The sequence below is a fragment of the Pseudorca crassidens genome, chromosome 2, assembly GCF_039906515.1.
Source record: "Pseudorca crassidens isolate mPseCra1 chromosome 2, mPseCra1.hap1, whole genome shotgun sequence".
NCBI lineage: Eukaryota > Metazoa > Chordata > Mammalia > Artiodactyla > Delphinidae > Pseudorca > Pseudorca crassidens.
In genome coordinates, this window is record NC_090297.1 from 170526279 (window position 1) to 170547898 (window position 21620).

The following is a 21620-nucleotide window of genomic DNA, read 5'->3' on the forward strand; positions in this document are numbered from 1 at the left end:
TTCATCCCCCTTTTTGTGATCTACTGTAGAAAATAATAAATAAATAGGTAAGGAGAGGGGGGAAAAATGGTTTGTGGATTTTGGAGACAAAATTGAACTATTTCTAAAAGGAGTCCGTCCCAATAGCTAAATCTTTGTTTTCTTCAAGCAGACTAATACATTCTGCCTAATTCATTTTTTATTTTCTCTCGGGGTCTGCTTGCAGATTTGCCTTAACAAAGGAGGCATCACATTACATCTTTTAATAATTGATGGCTCTCAGTCAGAGCCAGCTTGAAGGAAATTCTGAAAATAGGTACTGATTGAGCAAATGCCTTCTTTCTCCCCCCATCTCCCTCTTCAGCACGCCCCTCTCATCTTTTCCATCCCCTTTTGTTTCTTTGCCTCTGTCTTGATGGGTAGAGGACGATGATATCATTTGGGCTTAGGTTTTACCTACTGCATGGTCTCTCTTGTTTATTTCATGCTACCTATTTTATTAAAGACAGGGGGAGCTGTTAATTATAAGCCAAGTGATGTATGAAAGGCTCTTAATTACTCTTCAGAAATGTTATGGCATAATCACCACCAGAGACAGTTTGTTGGGAATGTAAGAAATTGGACTTGGGGCTTGTACTTCTAAATTCAGAGTGTGCTGTCTCCAAGGGTCAGATTACCCAGGAAGCTGGGTCAGCTGTGGCGTTGCCCAATTCCAGCTCTTCCTGTGGGTTCAAATACTGTGAGCTGATCTGTGTTTTCCCCCCCAAGAGAGAGAAGGGCATCTCCATCTTACCTCACTCCTGGGGTCATTAGCAATTGTCTATGACTCGGAAAAGCCTTTATGACTTTCAGACAGCTGTGGTCTGTAGAACCTTAGACTGGTCCACAGTGAACCTGGCTTCCTGTCCTGAAGTTACCTGTCCTTCCAGGGCCTCATTTTCCTCACTGGTGACATGAGGACTTTGGAGTGGACCATCTTCTAGATCTCTGCCAGCAATGGCGTTCTTGCATCCTCCAGGGAAAGGGGTGATAAACTCAGGGGAAGTTGCCCTCCATTGTATTTTGACTGTGTTAACGGTACTCCGAGTTTGAGTGAATGGACCATGTGTTCCCTGACATTTCATCTTCCACTTTCCTTCCATTATTTTTCTTTTCTCTTAGCTTTTCACATTTCTTCTCTTCTGCTACTTATCCTTATTCCTTTCCCTTTCTGACTTCCCATGTTTCTAGGGTTAAAGTGGAAGAAAAATGATCAGCAATGTGCTAAAATCCAGGATCTTGGTCAATTATTTTAAAAATATTATGTCCTTCTTACAGAAGAGCTTTCTCCTTCAGAAATTGCATCAGAAGATAGCCAGTATTAATGAACTTGTGAAAACTAACTGTAGAGTAACAACCATGGGGACATCTAACTCTGGAATTCTAAGTTGGAGTTCAGTTTAACTGGGGGAAAGCCTTACCTTGTATCCATCACTGAAAAAGCTGTATCTATTACATTGCTGGAGTATTATCCATTTTCAAAACTATATCAGTCTCTGACCTACTCTTCCTTTCAAGGGTCATTTTTAAATACCATGTTAATTATATTGTTCCCTGTTTCTCTTTTATTATAGCAAGCTTGGTTGTGTGTGTGTGTGTGTGTGTGTGTGTGTGTGTGTGTGTGTGTGTGTTGGGGAGTGGGGTAGGGTTTGAAGTCATCTTTGCCCCAAATCTTCCCATTAACCAGTAACTTGTTTGTATATCCTATGCCTGCCCAGGATAATCTTTTCTGATTGCTTTTCTAAAAATCTTGAAAAAAATCTTCAAATAATCAAACTTATTTAGAACCACATGAACAAACCTATGGCAGGGAATCTAGAAAGCTTAGGAATTTCTTCTGTTTATCATCTACTATCTGACTGTTCACTAAAGTCATATTCAGTTGGATCAGTGGAACCATTTTTGTTCCCCCTTTTAAAAATCTTTTGCCATCCATTTACGTTTTAGCAGTGTATGATGCACAGGCTTTGGTATCTGTAAGTAGGTTACAGGTGACTCCTCCTAGTAAGACATACTCTTGAGGTTTTGGAATTGAAAATGTGCTTTTCATCAAGGATAGCCAAGCTGTTAATCGTTGGGTTCCACTGTAGTGCCACCATGATTCTTGAACATTATGTGCTAAATGGCTTCTCTTTTTAATGGAATATCCATTCCTAGTTCTTGGGACCTGAAGAACAGATCTCTGTCCCTCTGAAGGTAGAGAGGTAATTCCCCATCTTCTAAGGAGGTGACTGCAACAACCCAGAGGCTGGTAGGGATGGGGGTGGTACCAGTCCTCTTGCCTTGGCATCAGTGACTTTGTGAGTAGAGAAACTGGTAACTTGGTTCTCTGGATTCCCTTTAAAAATATACTCTGGATTAGGGAAAAAATCCAGATGCTTCCTTCCCCAACCGTATACTATGCAACCGTGGTAGGGTGGCACTATTCACACATTATAATGCGAGTGAAAGATGCCCAGTGAAGTTCTGCAAAGCAAAATCTATGTGAGTGTATCTGGTAGTTTTCCATCCTGGAATGAATTAATTTTTTGTCAGTTCATATGTCCAATCTCAATAATGAATTGGGTATAGGCAGCTCCTAGTTTATAAAACAGCAGTGTCCTAGTGTACATTTTAAAACTGGTTGGTTGTAATTCAGACTATTTGCAAACAAGAAAAAAGAAATGCGATACATGGTAGTGAGTTCCTAGATTACCAGAAAAATTCTCAGTCATGCTGTAACTCAACTTCTAAAGGTCTGCAACAGTCTTGCTTTCTATTCTTTAGTACATTATCTACTATATTGAAGAAGAAATCTTCCACCTGGGTTGGTTGTCACCATTTAAAATGAAATTGATCTGGGGAGGTGTATATTGCATTTTGTAGTAAGAGGATACCGTTGAGGTAATAGGAGCAAATCCCACATACCCTTCTCATGCCCATCTGTCTTCCCTCACTCCCAGTCCCTGAGTGGTACAGAGCCTGAAATGGAATGGGCGTGAGGGGTTTATGGCAAAAATATGCAGAAACTGGGGCGGGAGAAGAGTAGTCAAAGAGCTAAGTTCTAACTCCTCCTTTACCCCTTCCTCCTGAGAACTCCCAAATAGCAGGACCCCAATTGCCCGTGGACAACTAGCTCATGTCTCTTTGGGCTCCAGATTTTTCCGTCAGGAATTCTAGAAGCACTAGGCAAACATCTTTTCTCTTCTTGCAACAACTCCTAAAGGTTTTGTGCATGTCTAAAAGGGAGGTGAGTGGCGGGACTTCCCTGGTGGCGCAGTGGTTAAAAATCCACCTGCCAGTGCAGGGGGCATGGGTTCGAGCCCTGGTCTGGGAAGATCCCACATGCTGCGGAGCAACTAAGCCTGTGCGCCACAACTACTGAGTCCGCGTGCCACAACTACTGAAGCCTGTGCACCACAACTACCGAAGCCCATGCGCCACAGCAAGAGAAGCCATCGCTATGAGAAGCCTGCACACCGCAGCAAAGAGTAGCCCCCACTTACCTCAACTAGAGAAAGCCCGTGCGCAAAAACAAAGACCCAGCACAGCTAAAAATAAATAAATAAATAAATTTATTTTTAGAAAAAGGGAGTTGAGTGGCTAAGGTAGTAATTCTTCCTCCCCAAGACTTTGAGAGCAGGGTCCCACTGCCCCCTGACCTGAGCTGCCCCTGCAGGTGTGGGAGGTCACAGTAAGATGATCCTGAGTTGAATGCCTCTGCTCAGAGATGAGTGCTATACGTGAGGTCAGAGGAGAACCTGTTCCCAAAGCTGTTACTAACAGTGTGAATGTTAGTTTGAATTTTCATTGATTTCAGAGGTGGGCTTTGACCAGCTATGTATTTTAAATGTTAACTTGAAATCACAGCCACATCAGTCATGACCATTGGCATGATTACCTGGACAGTAACTTATTATCTGATGAAATCAGCACCTGAAGGATTTTTGTTCCTTCAGATCCTTCTTTTGTACTTCTGGAGTCCTAAGGTTTCTTAAAAAAAAAGTAACAACCTAAATTAGTTTCCCTCAGGCATCTTACCCTGTAGTGTCACTTGGGTGGGTTCTTTCCTAATGCTTCATTATACTTATACAAATTGCAGGTTTTTAATAAGGCCTCCTATGTTCACAGTCCTAGAAAATAAATAGAGTTGGATTCTCACATTCGAGTCATCTTGCCTTCTTTTTCATTTATGAGTATACCAAATACACCTATTTTTATTTGCAGAGCATCTTCCTTTTTTTTGGGGGGGGGCGTTCTTTTTTTATTGAAGTATAATTAATTTCTAATGTTGTGTTAGTTTCACGTGTACGGCAGTGATTCAATTATATACGTGTATCCTTTTTCAGATTATTTTCTGTTAAAGGTTATTACAAGATATTGAGTATAGTTCCCTGTGCTATACAGTAGGTCCTTGTTGTTTATCGATTTCATATATAGTAGTGTGTATCTGTTCATCCCAAACTCCTAATTTATCACCCTCCCCACTGATCCCTTTGGTAACCATAAATTTGTTTTTTATATCTGTGAGTCTATTTCTGTTTTGTAAATAAATTCATTTCTATCATATTTTTTTAGATTCCACGTATATGTGATATCATATGATATTTGTCTTGCTCTGTTAGCATCTTCCTTTCTTGATTCTAGACCCTATCAAATTCCAGTCTGTACTGGAATCCTCCTTGGTCTCTGGGCTTAGTTGATCTTCAGCTCTCCCTCTATGCAAGAACTTTAAAAATGATCCCTTTATTTTCTCGTACTCTAATAGTTTATCTTGAGCATGAAAGCAAATGATCAAAGTTTGATTCCAATTGCTTCTTGTGGTCTTAGGGTATCAAGGCGAAGTTGAAATTGAAACCTCAGTCTTGTTTAATTGTCAAGCATTTTACTTTTAACTTCATTCTTTAAAGAAAAGGGAAAAAGCTGTGGGTTTGAAGGGTGTCTTGAGTGAATACGATTTAGAGCCCCTCTGAGAATCTTCTAATCACAATACAGGCATCTCTTTGAAGTGTTCATTCCCCAAAGTCTATGGTTACCACATTCGTGCCTCAAGGGGTGTGATGGAAATGGCCAGGTGCCATCAGATTAATGAGTTTTCCCACAATTTTTTACCGAACAAACTGCATGAGAGTATGCACCAAACAAATTGTTAGGGCCTTTCAGTGATCTGTTGGCCACAACCGTTTTTTTTTTTCCCTTCTCCCTTCCCTAGGCTGCAAGTCTGGCACAGAATTCCCCTGGATATCCCAGGGATCACTGTGTTGCTCTGAACAGTTTTCTTTTACATAAGGATAAAGATGTGAGAGGTATTAAGTTAAATCATATGGAATTGCCATTTTTGTAAAATATTGGCAGTTTCCTGAGGTTCAGTCTAATAGTTTTCCTCTGATAAACATTCTACCAAAAACAGCATTTTGAAAAAAAAAAAAGCATATTTGGTGAAAATCCAGTGTGGGCTTATTTAAAACCGAAGCTTTGAGTTTTTCCAATCAGGAAACTTGTCCTCTACCTGCTTCCTTTTTATCTGTTTTTGAGGATCGGAGAAATAAGAAACAAACCCCTCTGATTTGAAGAAACTCGAATATTTTGAGACCCAAGTGAAATAAGTAAAGTCCCTTGATCCCTGTGATAGAAGAATTTTTTTTTCTGCAAGTTATAAATGGGTGTTATAATGGAAAATGCTTTCAAACCTTAACCAGAGCATGCACTATAAATAAGAGAGGAGCGGAAGATTAATAAATGTGATTAAGCTGAGAAGGAAGAAAACTTAAAATAAGTAATGAGGACTGTCCCTTAGCGGGAACGTTAATACAGCCCTGAGTATATATATAGGAAAATCAAAGACTTGCAGAAGGCAGCGCAGACTAAGTCATAGCTATTAATGCGTACTTAACTCTCTTGCCTGGGAGATTTTATTCAATTCAGCAGCCAAGAAAATTGACCTCACTTTTTGTTGTTTTTTTTTTTTTTCCTTTTTTGGGTTGGATCCTTGCTCACGTCACACAAACGAATAGAGCTGACAATTTACTGGTTCATCAGTGAAACAATATTACATTATGAAGATGTAAGGAAAAAATCCTACGCTAACGTTGTTGCAGTTTGAAAGGTAAGCCGTTCCCTATAAGATTAGGAGACATTCATGTTCCTTTAACACTTACAGAATATAATGCCATGTGTTATATGCTAAAGAGTTAAGTGGCCTCTTGACATCTTTGACTGTCCCTGTGGTCCTGGCAAGGATTTCGTTAGTATGTGAAGAGGCTCCCATGTTTCCCTCATTCTGTCTTTTAAAATGCAAAAACGTCATTTTGAAGCTTTTCACATATTTTATTTTATGGGATATTCTGACAAATGGGACTTTATGGAGTGTGTGTTGCAATGATCATGTGATTCTTTCTGAAAAGTTTTACTCTTGTTTCTATTAATTCCCTGTATTGGCCACTAAGCCATGGTTGTCAGGGTCAGAATGTTTCTTAATTCTTGTCTTTTGGTGATGCACAAGAAGTAAAATATTGTTGTTCTTTCCGTCTTGTCCTGTACTTAGGATAGGAAACGGTCTCTTTTCAGTTCTACCTTCCGTGAACTTACTAAAAGTTCTCGGCATGCTGTCAGTTACCAATTGGGTGCCTGTGGTCCTTTCCAAATATATCTAAATGTTAAGTCTCCTTCACTCCGTTTTTGAAGGAAAGTCACCTAGTGCCTACTTTTCTAGGCTATCATCAATTACTTAATTGGTCTCCTAAACCCAGGTCCTCCCCTTGGATGTGTGAACCCCTTGGTAATGATTGTCATATGAGTATCACAGTATGGAGGGGTTCTTAAATTGGAAAGTCTGTGCTTCCATCAGACTTCCAAACAGGTTCACATCTCAGGAAAGGAGGCAAACCACTGCCCTGCATGGTTAGCTCCTCCAAGGCAGATCGGTGAGTCATCCGTTACCCTCTTCCCCCATCTGCTGCAGTACCAGAGGCAGAGCAAGGGTGCAGGAAATCATGCTCTCCATCCTGCCTGGTATTGAACCCTCTGGAGTCAGTCGGACTTTCTGAACGGCATTCAGCAGATTCCTGCTTTCCTGCGGAAAAAAGCATTTCAGAATTGAATTACCTTTTTCATGACACCCCAGTTGCTTCGCTTGCAGCCTGCGAATCATTTAGGCAATGGGAGAGTACTTTTCCATGTGCCAAGTGGGTTGAAATGAGTCTGGTGTTTTCTCTGCTCCTTCAGGTCCAATGACCATGTAATGGAGTTCTGGCCCCAAATCATTCAGTGACATGATTCTGGGCTGTCACCTGTTGCTTTGTGTGACATTGGTTTAGTTTTAATTATTGGTGATACTTCAGTTTGTGCTTTTTCAAAACTGCAGGTGTGCCCTGCTTTAAGAAAACTGGAAACTGCCTCAGATGCATGCTTACGATGGATGCCTTTGCACGAAGGGGCGAGTGTTTGCACTCTAAAAATAGGTTGGCTTTATAAAATAATTTATCACAAGATTCCTTTAAATAACTAGCTCTCTTAGAGCATTTAATATATGATTTGATTTGAAAATATCGATGTCCACTCACTCAATTTTTCAACAACGCGCACCTGCTTTGTAACGCGAGGCAGGAGAAGGGGAAAAATCAAGCAACAAGGAATGAGGGGCTTAAGTGAGCTGAGGAGGAATTAATTTTAATTTAGAGAAGAATTTGCTTTTCTAGAGTTTCCCAGGGAAAACACCTTCACCTTTATCACCGCCAAAGTACATAAGAGAGAAAAAAAAAAAAAGAGAAAAAAAAAAAAGGTCAATTTGAGTTTGGAAAAAATAAATCTACTTTTTCGACGGGTCGCGTTCTGCATTATGCATGTGTGTAAAAGTGAGGTTTGCTTTGATCCTGACTATTAAAAGTTTATTTTTAAACTCGGGCTGGGCAGGAATCCAGCGATGCTCTTTCCCCCCATAGTACATCCTGGTTTCAGGTCCCTAGCCTGGCGGAATGCAGCTAAGCAGCAGGAAATAGTTGAAAAGTGTGGAGACTTGATGGGTGCTGAGCGTTTTTTTTTTCTTCCCTTCTTCCCCTCCATTTTTGAAATTCAAATTGAATGCAATTTTCAGCTCATTTGAGCCAGAATATACTGTGGCTGAGCTTCAGTGGCTCTTAAATTCAAACTCACAGGAGAAAACAGATATCATCTGTCACAGAGGGTGGGAGAGAGGACAGTCCTGCATCTTATTCATGGGAGACGCAGCTCTAGTAACTAATTCAAACCCTTCTGACTAATCGACTCATCATTCACCAGCAAACTTATCAACTAATCAATGAAACCTTGAAGACACCCATCTTATGAGGTCTGGGAGCAGTTTCCCCCTCCCTGTAAAGAAGGTAATTGTTCAAGTCTATTTTTGTATCGTTGGGAGTTTAATACCTTTTTTGCAAACTGAGACAGAAGATTATGGCAATCTTTGCTGCTGCCCTTCCTGACTATTTTTATTGTTTCCATCTTTAATGTCTTTGTCAATGTTATTTATTTATGACTGAGAATTAGCAGAAAGCTTACTGCTGGCCAAGTGTGGCCAAAATTTTTAGTTTTTTTTCTTTACTAAACAGACTGCCTGAAAAATATTCTTCTTTCTTGGGGCAAATGTTTAAGTACCAATTAAAAGAGAAAGATCCACTTATTTACAGGGTGGCTGTTTGAGGATGTCTCGAGAATGCCTCTCGGGAAACTTCTGCCACTGGGTGTGTGCCCAGGGAATCCAAATGGATTGGGACACAGGATAATCTGACATCTCTCCTCTGATTTCGGAAAGGATATGATAAAGCAGTTCTGGTTCTGAAATGTAGCTTTTATGCTTAACCACTGGTGCTTATCTTTGACTGTTTTAGTGTTAGCTAAAATTTCCATGGGAACACGAAGGCCATGAGCTTTCCCTTGCTTTTGTTGTTGTTGAGGCTCATGAGAGACAAATTAATTATGATGCTATTTCAAAGTAAGTAGGAGTAAAACAATTAGATCTCTAAACACTATCATTTCTAATGAAGTTAGTTAGTTCTAATTAGTTAGCCCTCAAACTTGGAGTTTAAAAATGTTTTGCAGTTAAGTGTATGATCAGGCCACATATATTTATACTCACACCTGCGTGCAAGCACATATGTGTGTATGTGTGTTTTACATGTCCCCAAGGAATTTCCAGTCATTTTTACATTAATAAAGGCATCAACCACTTTACCCTGTTAGTAGCAATGTGCTTATGCTTTAGGTTTCTGATAGAAGGCATTTATTTCTCTTCCTTTATAAGAAAGAAGATCCTGAATTTTTAACCTGTTTTCTCACTATTATACCCTAATATAACTACCAGGACTATACTGTTATTTCTTTCTATAAGAAACCAAAAACCTACCTTGACAGGGAATCCAAATTTTTAGATAACTGTTAAATTAGTTAATAGAATTTGTTTTTCTCCTAAAATAGCTGATCTCTTCAATTTACAAGTATTATAATTACTGAGTGCTTACTATGTGCCAGACATTCATTGGGCTCAGATTTGCAAATATAAGATGGTAGCTCTCTAGCCTAAGTGAGGTAAGACGTTGGAGATGGAATTTCAGCCTCCATTGGCTGGGAGAAGAGGCGTGTAAAGGTACCCAGGTTCTCAAATGAGTCTCAAATATGCGGTCCCCTCCTTTTCCTCGGTTGATAATCACTCGCATAAAACAAATACGATCTAATTTGGAGGTGGGAGAAAGGATGATACTCAAAATAGTCAGTGGAACAGATAATAAAGTATGCACACTGGGGTGCTAAATGTACAGTGTTCCTTAAAAATGTTTATGGCATTGGGCAAGGGAAGGGCCAGAGGGGTGCTGTCCTCCTGCACTGTAGGATGGGTAGCCCAGGGGTCAGTGGGAGAAGCAAGGAGGACCAGTCCAGGAGGGACGCAAAGGTGGAGTCAAAGGGAGGACGCTTGAGGGAGGGGGCTCTTTGGTGTGCAGGAGCCTGCCCATCCCAAGACAACTGAGCGTTACATTTCTAGGAATTTTGTGAGCCAGTTTTTCATGAAATATTGTGAAAAATTAAATTATATAAACTTACAGTAAAGCAATTATCTTAAAAATAAAAGTAATAAATACTCAGTACTTACCGCTGGGGATGGGGCTAAAGAACCGGGACGTGTTGAGTGGAAAAAAATGTCAGAAGGTTGGGTTACATAAGGAGAATGGTTTCATCTCCATGGAGAGCAGGGCATTAAACTAGCCAAATGGTTTGTGGGTGATTTAGAAATCATTGGGAGCTATTGACTAGTTTTAATACTTTTTATTATTATTATAGCATATGTTCACGCTGGCATATTTGGAAAATAGAATAATAGCTTACATTTCTATAATGCTTTCTATGTGCCCCACACTTTTTCAGTGCTTTAAATATAATAAGTCATGAAATCCTGGAAACAGCCTTATAAAGTAGTTGCTATTATCCCATTTTAAAGAAGGGGGAATTGAGGTACAGAGATGGTCAGAAGTTTGGCCAAATACAGGAGCTTTGATTTGAGGGCAGATGCTGCCATCTTGGAGTTTGCTTTGCTGTACTGCTACTTGATGGAGCAAACGACTGTACCAGCATATCTCTGCCGCCTGGAGCATCTCTGAGAAACGACCAAGAGTGGGATCATTTAGGAGGGAGATGGGAACTCTTTTCGTTGTAGACAGCTAGGATATGAGCTGTAGGGAATCTGAGGCATGAGGCTCCCATAGCAAATCAGCCTGTAAAAGGAGTGATACCCGAGCCAGAGACAGACAGCCCTTGTGTGTGGTCGTGAGGAAAGGTTGGTCATTACAGGGATGAAGCATAGAAAGTAGAGCCTTAACGAAAACTAAACTTCAGGAAGAAAAACAAGAAAAAGAGGCAGTGAATGAGAGAATGAACACGTAGAAAGGGAGGGGGCGGATGAGAGGCATAAAGGACAGTGTCATGAAGATAAGGAAGGAGCATTTGGGGAGGAAGTAGTGAATTAACAGTGCCAAGGGCTTCAGTGAGATTTTATAATGGTGACCATATAATTTATTGTGCAAATTGAATCACTTTGTGAGTGAAGCGGGGAAGAGTACTACTGATAATCGGACCAGAGACAGAAATAACCAGCAAACAGTGACGTATGGTCAGGCTAGGCTTTCAGATACACAAAACTGGCAGATTTCTAAGAGTTCATGATGGTCGAGAAAGGATTCTCTGTAACCAGCATTTACTGAGTGTCTACGATGAGGACTGCTAAGGGCTGAGGATAAAGAGACATATGGCAAAGTTAAAAAGTAGTTTGTGGAGGGAAAAAGACAGAAGCATAATCCATGCCTACCCAGTAGTCACTCTTCACAGTTTATTAATAGCTTTTTCTACGAATTCCAATGTTTATAGAGATACTGATCTAACTAGTTTCATTTTCAACGAAAAAATGCAGCCATGCCACATACAGGTCTTCTGTTTACTTGTTAACATATGTACTCTTTTCACGAGTATGTATTTAGTACCCCCTTAGATGGACATATCATAACACATATCATAACATATATGACCATTCCCTTAGTGATACGTATTTAACCCTTTTACCTTTTTCTGTTTCCAGTAATGCTATGTAATTTTTTTATTCTTGTGTTTTTATTCCTGTAAAATAGATATCTAAATTAGGATTGCTGAGCCAAAGTGTATCTACCTTCTCAATTGTATAAGAAACTGTCAGTGGATCATTAAAAAGTTACATAAATTATATTTATACAATGTTATAAAGCACTATAAACATTGTATAAATGAACACATCTACCGGCATTGTATGACTATCCATTTCCTGGTTAGCCATGGTTCTATCAGACTTTCAAACTTTTTGCCAATTTACTATTGGGAAAAGTGGTGTCTTAGAGTTATTTCAACTTGCATTTAAAAAATTATGAATGAAGTCAAGCATCTGTTATGATTTTTATTGGTCATTTGTATCTTTTTTAGTGAATTTGCATGTTCATATTCTCTTGGCAATTATTTCTATTGAAATCGTCATCATTTTCCTTCTTTGTTGTCTCTGCTTGCACACTAAGAATATTAACCCGTCTTCTCTTAAATGTGTCACAAAAGTCTTTCCCTGTTTTATTTTACCTTTTTATTTTGCTTTTGATACTCTTTCATCTAGGAGAAGTAGTCAAGTATGTTTATTTTGATTTTCTTGTAGCTTCATCTAGCTTAGATTGGATCCTTCTCCAAAAGAAAGAAAAGCAATATTTATTTTATTCTAAATCTTTTATACATTTTTCAGTGTGATTCTGGAGCCCTGTGCTCATAGACTAGTTGAAAAGATGGCTGCAGAGAATGGGTATTTCCATGTCATTCAGTTGGTGCTCTGGGTGATGCCCAAGTGTCATGGGGCCCCAAAGGTGGGCTCTTAGGACATTGGGCGGAGGGGGAGGAGAGGTGTGGCTGGGCTTCCCGAGGGGTTGATATCTAAGCTGAACCCTTAAGGCTGAGGCAGCAGGGGTGGGAGTGTTTCCAGCTGAGGGAAATGACAAGCCAAAGAGGCTCGAAAACTTTGAAAAGTCAGGAGGCTTTACAGAGCAGGGAAAGAGAGGCCCCGTGGTTTCTCGGGGTGGGTCAAGGGAAAGCATTTTCAATATGAGGGGGGAAGTGTTTTCCTGAATTCTTTAAAATTTCCACAAAGCACAGTTATTACTTTTATGAGAAAAAGGAATTTTAAGCTGAAGGAAAGGAAACTCTTAAGAGTGGGATTAAACAAACTAAATAATAAATCAATACAGATAAGAAGCCCCTCCCCCCAAAAGTATGAGGGATGGGACAAAGGGGGAGAGGGATCCTTGTTTGAAGATTAAAAATATCGTACATGTCCTCCTTGATCTCTTTATGCCTTACTTTGGGACCAGCTGGTGACAGGTACCTCCTAACTGAACTTGGCCTCCAGCCTCTCAACTTTCAAGCCTCACTGCGGGCCACTCTAGAATACGATCCTATTATCTGTAATGAGGTCCTTCCTGACTAACTGGCCAGTTGAAATCTCCACAGCATTATCCCATACACACTTCTAGTTCTATCACACCATTGTGTTCTTCCGATCTTCACTTTAGAAAGTATAACTGCGTTCACAATATATACAAATATCAAATCATTATGTTGTACACCTGGAACTAATATAATGTAATGTTCTATTATCAAAGATATCTCAAAAAAAAAAGCGTAACTACTTGTGTGCTCTACCCACATGCTTCACACTTATTCCTTCTATTTGGGTTGCCCTCCATCACTCTTTGTCAGGCCTGTCGAGATCCCACTTATGCTTCAAGGCTCAGCCTAAACTTCACCTCCTCCCTGCAGCCTTCCCAGACCTCTTCAGCTAGAAGAACCCTGGATATTGAAATGTGTACTGGTACCATTTAAGACTCATCCTCAAACAACGAACTATAGTGATATAGTCCTCCATGTTCCTAAGTAGATGAAAATTTCCAGAAAGGCAAGAACCACGTCTTACCTTTCTTGGAAGTTCTCAGGGCTTTAACATGGTGAAGTTCCATCCTCCCTAAAGAAAGACTGGAAGACCAAGCCCATCTGTAGAAACAGACCCATGGACCACAAAGGCAAGGACAGATGAGAGGTGAGAGTGCCCACTGAATAAATAGTCAGAATGTCAAGTCATTTCCTGAAGATAGGGGTTAGGAACTTGAGGAGAGAGTAATTCTAAAGAAACCTCCAAAGGAAGTGAGCCTGGGAATGCACAGGGGACGAGCAAATGGATTACCTCGTATTCTTGGTGGACGGCCAAGTTGAAGGTAGACAGAGTGAACAGCTGATGAGCCACATTCACATCTTCCTTCAACTGTGGTGACCCAAGAGTGATATGCTAACAGAAGAGACCTGAGAATATCTAAAGCAGAAAGAAAGGGCTGAGAAGAGAGTTTAAAGATGCAGGAGGAAAAGAAGGATGCTTGCTCCAAGGGAGAAGTGAGTCAGAGAGAGGTTCTTCAGAGGGCATGTGAGTCAGAAAGGAAGATTACATACTAAACTTGGCAGTGTGTTGTGAGTGAGGATAGTGGTGACAATGTCAACCCTGGACTTGGAGGGGAAAGATGTCCAAGGAAGCCACGTGGCGCCTAATAATCTGAGTGAGGTCTGGGTGACGTGTGGGTGGGGACGTGTTGGGGGATGGGTCGCAGTTTCTCAGAGGACATTGGGAGGATGAGGGCGTAACAGGCGAGGCTTGGACAGAGATCACAGATTTAACACCTTCACGGCTGAATAGCAGCCCCAGTCCGGAAAGGGGGCTGGGAGATCTGGTGTAATCTTCTCGTTCGGTCTTTAGGAAAAAATGTCTAAAATGCTTCATGTCATCTCCCAGGCCCCCCACAGTCCACTCTCTGCCTGCCTTTCAGGCCTCATCACCTGCCTTTCTGTTCTTTCTCTAAACTTAAGCCAAGCCAACCTCCATTCTATCCCCTAAGCCTTATGTCCTTTCTCATTCACTCCTGTGGTTCTCTCTGGAATAGTCTTCTATTCTTTGCCTAACTCCTCTTCAAACCCTAGGTCTCAGCCTAAAAGCATCCTTATAGCATCCTCCCTTCCCCTTTCCCCACACACTAAGTAAAGCCTTCTAAGCATTTCTTTCCTATTTCTTAACACTTGTGGGACACACTGTTACTTCTTGACTGTCTCTTTTCTCTTCTAGATTGTGAGTTCTATTCAGTCTCATGTTCTAGCACTGTACCAGTCACAGAGTAGTTGCACCGTAAACATCTCTTGAGTGAGTGAAGGAAGGAAGAAATATACCTTTAAGTGACACATTTTCACCACCAATCGTTGACCAAGCCCACCATGTGTCTTCTGAAACTGAGTACAATCAGATTTGATTCCAGCGTGACTTGAACATTCCTATGCAGATTTGGGAGACCGGGGGTTAATTTTTTCCTAATATTTTAACCATTTCTCAGTGTACATTTCATTGGCATTAAGTCTATTCACATTGTTGTGTAGCCATCATCACTACCATCCATTCCTAGAACTTTTCATCATCTCAAACTGTAAAACTCTGTATTCATTAAACAATAATTCCCCATACCCACCTCCACCCAGCCCCTAGCATTCACCATTCTACTTTCTGACCCTATGAATTTGATTACTCTAAATACCTCATGTAAGTGGAATCGTATGACATCGCCTGACTTATTTCATTCAGCATAATGTTTTCAGAGTTCATCCAGGTTGTATCATGTATCAGAATGCTACTCCTTTTAAAACTGAATAATATTGCATTGTATGTCTGCATCACATTTTATTTTTCCATTCATTCATTGATGGACATTTGGGTTGTTTTCACAGGAGAGCAGTTTTTGTTTCGTTTTGTTTTTTGTCCACATGGCACGTGGGATCTTAGTTTCCCAATGAGAGATTGAACCTGTGCCCCCTGCAGTGGAAGTGAGGGGTCTTAACCACTGGACCGCCGGGGAAGTCCCAGGAGGAAAGTGTTTTAAATCTTGAAATGCATCATCTATCATGTAATCTAGTAGCCTGGCGGATGGTCATTGGTGCAGAAGATAGTGTTTTCAAGCAGGGGAGGAAGGATAGATATTAAAGAATCATCAAGTACATGGCAAAGTTAACAAAAATACCCAAGAACATGGAGATTTGAACAGGAGGGAGAGGAAATGTTTCAGTTGGACCATAGCAGCCTTGATATGAAGTGGGTGATGAAGATGGATGCCATACATTTCAAATGATAGTAAATATTGAGAAGTAGATTTGAGAGAGATTCATTTTTTCCCTCTTCCTTGTTATCAAGATGGAAGGACAGGATGAATGCAAAGGGGAAGAAAATACTGAGGCTTCATTTGAGAGGAGAAACTGGGGGAAAGAGGTGAGAGAAAGATGGAGGATAAAGGGGAATTTGGCCAGTGTAATGGCATTCCACAGGGCACAGGGGCAAGATGTAATGGTGAAGGAGAGCAAATCAAGTCTTAATTCAAAGCCATCCTACAATCTTCATGTAGGAAGGAGATCAGTGAATATATCCTAGTTAATGACAGTCTGAAAACAGTGATTCCACAGCCGCCATTAGGCACCAATGTCTCATGTTCAAGGCTTTCTTCTTTTCAACCAGACTAGTTCAGAAATCTTTTCTTCTTCTTGACTTTTCAGTAGCTGGAAAAGAATTATTCATACTCATTCCATCAAAATCCCTCACATGCCTGAATTCTTTCTCAGTTCAAGATCAGAACTGGATTAAACTCTTTTCCCTTAACAACTTCTTAGTTACAGTTTTCTAAGCCTTTAATGCCCTTTGAATTGTCTGCTCTAAGTTCTCTTGGGTAGAAGTACAGTCAGCCCTGTGTATGCATGGGTTTTGCATCCGTGGATTCAGCCAACTAAAGATCAAAAATATTCCCAAAAATTCCAGAAAGTTCCAAAAACCATAACTTGAATTTGCTGCACACCAGCAACTATTCAAATAGCATTCACTGTGTATTTGCAACTACTTACATAGCCTTTACATTGTATTAGGTATTATAAGTAATCTAGAGATGATTTAAAGTATACGGAAGGATGTGCGTAGGTTTTATGCAAATACTATGCCATTATATATATGTGTGTGTGTGTATATACTTACGTGTATTTTATATAAGGGACTTGGTATCCGCAGGGGTCCTGGTGCCAATCCCCTGCAGATACTGAGGGACAGCTGTACACCAGCGGGAACAGGCAGATTTTTCCCGTACGCTGTTTGGTGCCGGTACCCAGTGCAGCACTGGCCTTGCCGTGGAGTGAGAGGGTGCCGCATTTTTGAAAGCAGCCTGATGAGAAGGAGCCCATTGTGTGCCAGGCCCATCAAGCCCAACCTCTCAGCCTAGAGGCAGAGCAAGGAACCCTCTGAGATATTGTTGGCCCTGAGACTGTATTACCTTTCTGGAAGTGTTATTTTTTTTCTTTCCGCTTCAGAAGTCCAGCTCCTTGGTCCATTTCAAGTGGCCTCTGATCTTCAGCGGCTGCCTCTCAGCCCCTTGAACCCAATCCTTCTGGAGAATCTCACTGGTCACCCTGCAGAGCCCCCTCAGGCCAAGAATACCTCCCTCACTTTGTTTCTCCTTAACCCTTGCCCTTCATGGGGGTGAGGGGCCACCTCCCTTGTAGTCTGTTATTACTTGCAGGTGATTAGCAGGTGGCTTCTAAGAGAAAAGGAACATTGCCCCAGGCACCACGCTCCCATAGGCTCTTGCCATTTTGCTACAAAAGAGAAAGATCGAGCCTTTGAAGAGTGTATATACGCTATTCATGTCCTTAGAAAGAGAGGAATGTCTATAAAATTTCAGGAACAGTATTAGATTTTACTCAGTTATCAGAGGGCAGAACTATTGGGTTACGGCTCAGATTGCTTTTGGAATTAAAGAGAAGCAGTTGCCGCAGCTAGGCATCTAATCTTTTAGTAAAAGCTTATTTGAGAGTCTCTCTCTAGACACTAGTCCCCCCAGCAAGTTGTATTCCGGTAAGACAGAGTGTCCATGAAATATAGTAATGGGGGCTGTGTTGAGCTACTCTTCTTGCAGGGGGAGCTAGCTTGGTGACAGCGTGCTGTGTCCACTACTCATTTGATCAGATGAAAGCTCCCTTCTCTACCTCAGTCCTCCAGGCTTTTTTGTCACCTACACTGCTACCTTCAGATCCCCCAGGGGAAATATTATATGCTTCTTTCAACATATTGAGCTACTGTCCCCAGCATTAAGTGAAACATTATACTTTTTACTTCCCCCCCACCCGGATTTCTAAACTATTGCTGCCAGGGCAGTGTCCCACTCCGACTACCCCCGCCAAATCAATCAGTCAGTAAGTAACCAGTTCATTTTCCTGAATTTTAAATCGCTAGTTTCTCTCCTATTCTATTCAGTTGAAAAATCAAATTAAAAGCCCAACAGAACTTCCTCCCCTCCCTTCCTCTGCCACATTAACATGACCAAACCATTCAATATTTGGATTCAAGGTGTGTTAGAGCCACAAGAACATACATGGAGTGATTTTTTTCCCCATGGGTATTCTCAGTATTCCTGGGAGGGAGGTTGGCTGTGTTGCAGTAGCCGGTTGTGTAGCAGAAAAGGCCAGAGACGAATCCTCTACCTCCTCGGGTTCTTCGCCTCTGGATTGGATCCTCTACACAGTTATGAACGTGCGACGTGTCCCTCAGAGCATCTGGCCGAGTTCCTCTGTACTGGTGTTTCCCAAATGCGCTCAGACCTGCTGTAGCAGAGTCTCCAGGCCAGGGGGCTGGCGTGCTGTGGTTTAACAAGTGCCTGAGGTGCTTCTTTGGGTCTGGCCAGGCTGGGAAACACTGGCCTGTTCGTTCCTGCTTCTGGCTGGCAGAGGTGTACCGGATCTTGGGGTTGTCTGGGGAAGTGGGGAGTTGTTTGTGTGGCCTTTGGCTCTTGCCTGGCTCAGACTCTTTTGTCCTAAGGAGCTCATGAGCACTGAACAGCAGGCTCATTTTGAAGGAACCAGGAAAAGAGGGAGTCTGTTTTAAAAAAAAAACAAAAAACCCAACCCCAAAACAAAAACTGAAGGGTGTGTGCTCTTTTATTTGAGAATAACCTTAGGAGGTATAAAGTTGAAATACTCCTTGGGGCGACTGCCGCTGTATTGCTTGTCCCAACGTGTTTTATATGACAACAGTAATAAAGGCTGTTTCGCCATCCTGTTTTAAGTCCCCAAACCAAGTGGATTCTTTGTTTCCCTGCGTGAGAACGGCATGTGGTTCCTATTCCCTGATACGGTGGCTTAGAAAAGTGACCTGTTGTGATGACCTGGAAATCTTCTTGAGTATAATCCTCTGGATACTGGGAGATGATAGAGAAGAGAATCAGGAAGCTTTGGGGTGTGCTGCGGAGAGCTGCTGGATGTAAATGTACATAAGGAAGGCAGTGTGCTTTTATTACCTATTGAGTAAGGCAGGCCAGGGGCTGAGGAACAATTGCAAACAGTATCTTGGGTCCATAATTGAGTTTTAGATTTTCTTACCTGACCCGATGGTTCCTCTGCTGTTTGTCCAAGTCACATTTCTGCGCTGCCATAAATAAACCCAAACTGGGGCTGCAAACAATATCAACAACCACCAAAAAGCCATGCCACTAACCTTTTGTATATTCGTACCACTCTTTGGATTGCTATGGCAACAATAATTTTAATTACGGAGGGCCCAAGTGACAACTTGTCTATCAGATGTGGCTCCCTTTTCCCTGTGGACAGAACTCTGATTGGAGAGAAGCTTTGTATGTGGATTTTCCTTCTAGGCTAGATTTTATTATCTGCTCTAACAGACAGCGCTTTTGCTCATGGAATGAACCAGAGGAAGCTGCAATCCTGGCTGAAGGGGCTACTGGACAGAGGCCCTCGTGGAGATGAACTGGACCTTTGTGTCCCAGAGGCAGCCTGACCCACTCATCCCTTGTGAACTGAAGAGCCAAACGAGCCATTGCTCTCAAGGGCAGCTTTTGGCTTCCCCTTTCAACCAGTGGAAATGCGCATGTTAGGATAGAGACTTGCATGAAGTATCATCTGGTAATCATCTTTGACAGTGTTCAGGCTTATGCTGGAGGGGGCAAGCAAGTCATTCCATTGCAGTAGCGGTCCTGGAAGTAAACAAATCACAGCAGATTTCCAATCAGAGCCATGGAGGGGAAGATTGCAGGAGAGAGCACATCACCCTTGGCGTGTGTCCCCCCTGCCCTCTGTTTCTGGGTCTGCTTGCCTGTTCCTTGAGTTTCTCTCCAGGATTGGAGAGGTACCACGCCATATCTAAATATTTCTGGGCTCCCTCCTTCTGAAAGCTCTTGCAAAGCTAAATAATCTTCCCCCAGGTAAACATAAATCATCGTCTACCTTCTTTGCTCCTTGGGTAGACCTTCTGATACATTCATTAATTATGGCTGCTGCCTGGTGGCACAGTGATGGCTGAGTCACTGCCGTGAGCATCTTTCCTGGAACGCCCCCCATTTCTGACACTGAGCCTTAACATCCAATTCAGCATTAAAGAGACTCTCTTCTCTGCGATGGACAGCCAGATGGTAGCAAGGAAAAGAAATACACCTGGAAAAGGCAGCAGTGTGTTCACAGGAGTGAGGGTGGGAGAGGGAAGATACATAGAACATTGCTGGAGTGATGCTGACCTTAAACGTGATGCAACTGTTTCTAACCTCTGGCAGCCCCCGCAATAAGACCTTGATCCTCTGCTCAGTAGATCTGCTGCCAGATCTCGTCCAGTTAATCACCATCCCAGCTTTTGAAGGCCAGAATGCCCATGCAGAACTGTTTAGAAATAGACATCATGGTTCTGATTTCTAATCCTTTCCCACATTATTTTTTTTTAAAAAAAAGGTCCCAATTTTTGGTAAGTCTTGCTTAACTAATGATACAGTCTCTGTTATGTTTGTTTTGCTTCCACATTCAGGAAGCTTTGCGGCTATGATTGTGATTTTGGAGTTTAGGCATGTTAATTAAGCCTTTGTATGAAAGCAGAAGGGTTCTGTTTCTTGTTTGTTAGCTTAATAAGATTTCGTGTTAAGAATGGCCCTGAGAATCTGTCAGAATGAGCGTGGCTGCATATGTGTAGCTCAGCGCTCTGAGACCCTTGAAATGTCTGTTTTTAGCACATCAGCAGGGGGCTAATGAAAAGGCTTTGTTGATTTTAACGAATTGCAAGCCACTGTAGCCAAAATAAATATAATCTGCTTTTTGGATTAGTTGTCACAGATGATTTTACCTACTAACAGTGATTAAAGAACCCGAGTGGACCAGACGCATAGCTGCTCTCCAGTGACTCCTGCGAAAATAGCAATAAACAGAAGTAAATAAAGACTTAGGGCATTAGTTATCTTTAATAGACAGTGACACCAAATACGCTGCGTGCGGGTGTGAAGGGGTGGGAGTGGCAGCTTAGGGAAGATAGGGTGGCAAATACCTGCATGGCGCCTGACGGTTACAAAAACTCGAGTGTTGACTGCCAGTGTACCTGTGTTGTAGTTGTATCTCATCAGGAAGTGGTTAGAAACCCAGAGAAACTCTCCTGGCTTCCCCGCTCCAAAGCCAATGCCATTCATCGCCATTCTGCTCTCATCTTCCCGTGGACTCTGGGACCAGAGGTCGAAATCCTGAAACTATAGGATTAGAGTAGGAAAATCAAGGACGTGTTAATTACTTGTGTAATTATTAACCTTCTCGCTGCAGTAATTCTACCCAGTTAATGAACAGACGACTAGCATCTATCCTTCCCTGTATTTTACTACCTTGATGAAAAGAATAACTTGCCCCAGCTGGTAAACCTGATCCTCAGATGTCCCCAGAAAGGTCTGACTGTGTTTCCCTCATCACTGCTTCATTTTAACCTGAAGAAAAAAGGTTGTGGCTGAAACCCTCTTCGGTGGGATGTGTGAGTGCCAGCTGAAAGATGGCTTTCGTAGGCAGAAAAACTCCGATGTAAACGCTATGGTTTTTTCCTTTTTTTTTTTTTTTTTTTTTTTTTGCGGTACACGAGCCTCTCACTGCTGTGGCCTCTCCCGTTGCGGAGCACTGGCTCCGGACGCGCAGGCCCAGCGGCCGTGGCTCACGGGCCCAGCCGCTCCGCAGCATGT

The 21620-nt window shown here is 41.8% G+C and overlaps 1 protein-coding gene across 11 annotated transcripts in view; it reads left to right on the plus strand.

The window, feature by feature from the left end:
- ESRRG (estrogen related receptor gamma) overlaps nt 1–21620 on the plus strand; it is a 639858-nt gene that overhangs the window by 189579 nt on the left and 428659 nt on the right. For 7 of the 11 annotated variants that reach the window (XM_067729747.1, XM_067729749.1, XM_067729745.1 and 4 more), the window contains one exon: nt 6012–6103. The exons of the other annotated variants lie outside the window; for them this stretch is intronic. The gene's annotated coding sequence lies outside the window, so the exon portion shown is untranslated. The remainder of the gene's footprint in view (nt 1–6011; nt 6104–21620) is intronic. 11 annotated transcript variants of the gene reach the window in all.